Genomic DNA, 4,383 nt, shown 5'->3' with positions numbered 1-4,383 from the left:
AAAACGAAATTAAGCAGCTCAAGGCAATGCTCCAATCCCGCGTTGATGTCGGTGAAACTCCTGCCACCCCTGCCAACCCTCTGCCACAACAACTTGCTCCCACACCTACACATCCTCCGACAGAACAAATGGACACTGCTGCACCTGCACCCTCTGCTACGACTGAAGCAGCGACACCAAGACCACGTTCCGCAACCATGCATCCTCCACCGGCTAAAAGGAAGAATACCGAAATAACAGACACCGATAGCACCATTGAAAACACCCTGTTTGTCCTCAATGACCGCATGAACGCCCTAGAAAACAGATTTGCTGCCCTTGAAAACCGGCTAGAAAGCAAGATTTATGCCTTTATCTGTGAGGTATCTACGCAGTTCTCGAGGTTACAAGAGCCAACTGACACTCGTGGTCGAACGCACGCGACGTCACAAGCCCCCCTCTCCCACAACGACAATAATAATGAAGCCAGCACGTAGCCTGAAAATCTGGCAGTGGAACTGCAGGGGGTTCCGCAACAAGCGAGCCAGTTTACTACTTTTTCTACAGAGTCTTAACGAACTCCCTGATATTATAGTCTTGCAGGAAACACACGGGAAAGCCACTCTACCTGGATACAGCACTTTTCAAGACCCTCACATAGAAAAGCCCAACACTGCCATACTCGTACGACGACATCTCACAGTTAAATGGGATACGTTTAGTAGTACTGACATTCCCCACGATTTTATAGAAATTATTCCTCAAAAGCTCAAACAACCCACCCTATACGTGTTGAATGTTTATAGCTCCCCCAATGCTCGACAACACCGCTTTGAGCAGATGTTAGCACAAGCCAAAGCTAACGCCAACAAACAACCGCTAGTCGTCATGGGCGACTTCAATGCCCCCCACCAAATGTGGGGCCACTACACATCCACTCCTAAAGGAAGAGCGCTGTGGCAGCACATACAGAATCAGGGTTTGACCATCCATAACGACTTTACCCTCCATACCCGGCTAGGAAATAGCGTCAATAGGGATACATCCCCCGACCCCACCTTAACTCACCGCATCACTCAGGCGACATGGCGCAACTTACAAAACAACTTGGGAAGCGACCATTACATCCTGGAACTCAGCCTAGATTTCATGCACCGACCGCTAGCCACGAAACCATTACGTCTGACTAATTGGACGGAATTTAGGAAATCTCGCAGCAGCCTTAACGAAGAAGACATCACTGACATAGAGCAATGGGCAAACACCTTACAAGCAGACGTAGAGGCCTATACCACCACTCTGCCGCAAGACACCGCTTTAGCTCAAATTGATTCGAAGCTGCTACACATGTGGGAAGCGAAGCAAGCATTGCTCAAGAAATGGTTAACAGCCCGTTACAACCACAAACTCAGAATCAGAATCGCTAAATTGGACTGTCATATCCAGCAATACGCTACCAGATTGGCGGCACAGCAATGGACGCAGGTATGTGAGGGGACACATGGTCATCTTAGCACTAAGAAAACCTGGCAATTGCTTCGGCATCTACTCGACCCCACTACGTCTAGGACCCATAGCAACAACCACATCAATAAGCTACTACATGACCACGCAGCGGACCTCTCGAGCATGTTCAGCAACCTGGCCTCCAAACACATGCCCCCTCCTACGCAAATCCCCATGCCCGATTATGTTGGTGCACCAAACGAAGAACTTGGCAGGCCCATCACAGAAGCAGAGGTTCGACATGCCCTCAACAAAGTGCGAACTACCACAGCGCCCGGTCCAGACTCGGTGACGAACAAGACGCTTCGCAATCTCGATGACCAGTCAATCAGCAAACTCACTGAATATTACAACCACTGTCTCGAGAAGGGCGAGATACCCCAACAATGGAAAGTAGCCAAGGTAATCTTCATTCCCAAGCCAAATAAACCTATTCATATCGATAACTTCCGTCCGATTTCGCTCACTTCATGCATAGGGAAGATCATGGAGCTGCTCTTCATGCATAGGGAAGATCACTTACGCCTCACCAAATACATCGAAAATAATCACTTCTTTCCTTCGGAGATGACTGGCTTTCGCAATTCTCTTTCGTGTCAGGATGTCATGCTAAGAATCAAACAAGATATTATTGACCCGAGCGACGCACGTGACACACAAGCATTGCTCGGCCTAGACCTCAAGGGGGCTTTCAACAATGTGTCCCACTTAGCCATTCTGCGCGAACTTAACAGTATAAACTGCGGAGAGAAAATCTACCGCTATATACGCAGCTTCCTCACGAATCGCACTGCGACGCTCCAGTTAGGCAGCGAACAGCCTGCCCAAATAAGCTTAGGAAGCACTGGTACACCCCAGGGTGCAGTGCTGTCCCCTATCCTCTTCAATTTGGCTATGCGCCCTTTAGTTCTTACATTAAAGAAGATCCCGGACCTCAGATTTGCATTGTACGCGGATGATATTACGCTGTGGATGACTGGTGGGTCTGATGGGCACATTCAAGACACCTTGCAAACGGCAATTCACGAGATCGAGCAAGTAGGCCACGAGTTGAATCTCAGGTGCTCCCCTACGAAATCAGAGCTTCTCCTTCTACCTCCTACTAGACGCTTCAAGACGTCGCCCCCGAATGTTCAACTCACAGTTGAAGGGCACCCTATACCCCGGTAGATATAATTAGGGTCCTAGGGCTGTACCTTCAACGCAACCGAGCAAATCACCATACCCTACAAACACTACAAACAACAGTGGATAATACGCTCCGCCTCATAGGGCGAATCTCCAACAAACACGGAGGGCTTCGAGAGAAGGAGCTGATTCAGCTCATCCAGGCTTTTGTCTTAAGCAAAATCACCTTTACGCTACCATATCTGTCGCTCTCTAGGAAGGAAGAGGAAACTGTAAACTGTTTGATCCGCAAGATATACAAAGTCGCTCTTGGTGTTCCAATTAGAGCGTCCACACAAAGAATTATGGCCACAGGCACAATCAATACCCTTGAAGAATTAACTGAGGCTCATTTATCATCCCAATATCACAGACTTACCACCACTGAAGCTGGCCGTGACATCCTCAGACAGCTCCGCTACGCTCCGCCATTCAACGAGAACAAACGACATCAAATTCCTCCGAACATACACGATCAGTACAACATCCCACCACTACCGAGAAACATGCACCCCGAATTTCATATCGAACGCCGGAAACTTCGAGCCAAGAAGCTAGAACGCAGTTACGGCCAAGCAGAAGGCGTATACTATGTGGACGCCGCCGCCTATTCCACTAAACACCGCTATGTCCTAGCGGTCGTGGACAACCAGGGCAACATTGTTCGTTCAGCGTCAATCAAGACCACCTCGGCAGGCGACGCGGAAGAAGCCGCCATCGCACTCGTCGGGGCTACCTGATTGCGATGTCATAATTAGCGACTCTAAGACAGCTATCCGGAACTTCAGTAGTGGTTATATTACCAATACCGCACATTCCTTACTCGTCGCTCACCCACCACAAAACAACATCGCCCTAGTCTGGACTCCAGCACATCAAGGACTCCGAGGAAACGAAATGGCTCATGCAGCTGCTCGAGGATTCACAGACCGAGTGGCCGCAAATGTGCGCCAACCTCTAGGGCCCAATAACTCCTCACAAGACCCCCATAAAGACTCGCTGATCACATTTCACGAAATTTGCACACATTACAGACACCAACGCTTAACATATCCACCTCTTTCCCTGCCTAGCACGCGCCAGAGAGAAATATTGTGGCGGCAACTACAAACTCGCACATTTCTTACACCGCGAACTCTGCACTTATTTTTTCCTGCCACATACCAGTCACCCAAATGTCGCTTCTGCCCTGTCCAGATAGCAGATCTCTCGCATATCATGTGGCAGTGTCCCATGAAATCTCCCGCCCGCACTCTCAAACCATTAATTAGTAGTGAGGAGCTGTGGGAGACTGCCCTGCGCAGCTCCGATCCCACTCTCCAGGACAGAGTCCTGAGGTGGGCTGAGGAGATAGCGGAGGCCTACCACGACTGATAGTCTGACGTTATGCCACACGAAGTGGTGACGGACGCTTACTGGGACTGGATCACAGACCTCCCTCTCTCCCCTCCGGCTCCTCCCCTTTCTTAAAAATGGAAATAAAGTTTCTTCACTCACTCACTCACTTCACGTCCCCTCGTGCGTTAATGTTCTTTCACGCTCGTAAGTCACTTTGATTGTATTTAATGTATAATATCCTTGAGCGAGGTCAGAATAAAAGCATAGTTCCTCTTGTGCATTGCATGTATCACAATTATTGTGGATATCATGGAGCGCCGCATAGGCAACACGCTCGAGCTCGACCAGCGAAGCGAAATGGTTAGAGTCACGTCCACAGTCACGCCTCTCGCA

General features: G+C 49.4%; 1 pseudogene; it reads left to right on the top strand.

The window, feature by feature from the left end:
• Positions 1-738: 738 nt before the first annotated feature.
• Positions 739-4,137, top strand: LOC125756866 (uncharacterized; annotated as a pseudogene).
• The last annotated feature ends 246 nt before the right edge of the window (positions 4,138-4,383 follow it).

Source organism: Rhipicephalus sanguineus, chromosome 1, assembly GCF_013339695.2.
Source record: "Rhipicephalus sanguineus isolate Rsan-2018 chromosome 1, BIME_Rsan_1.4, whole genome shotgun sequence".
NCBI lineage: Eukaryota > Metazoa > Arthropoda > Arachnida > Ixodida > Ixodidae > Rhipicephalus > Rhipicephalus sanguineus.
The sequence above is the reverse complement of the archived record's forward strand: the minus strand, read 5'-3'. Positions and strand labels throughout refer to the sequence as shown.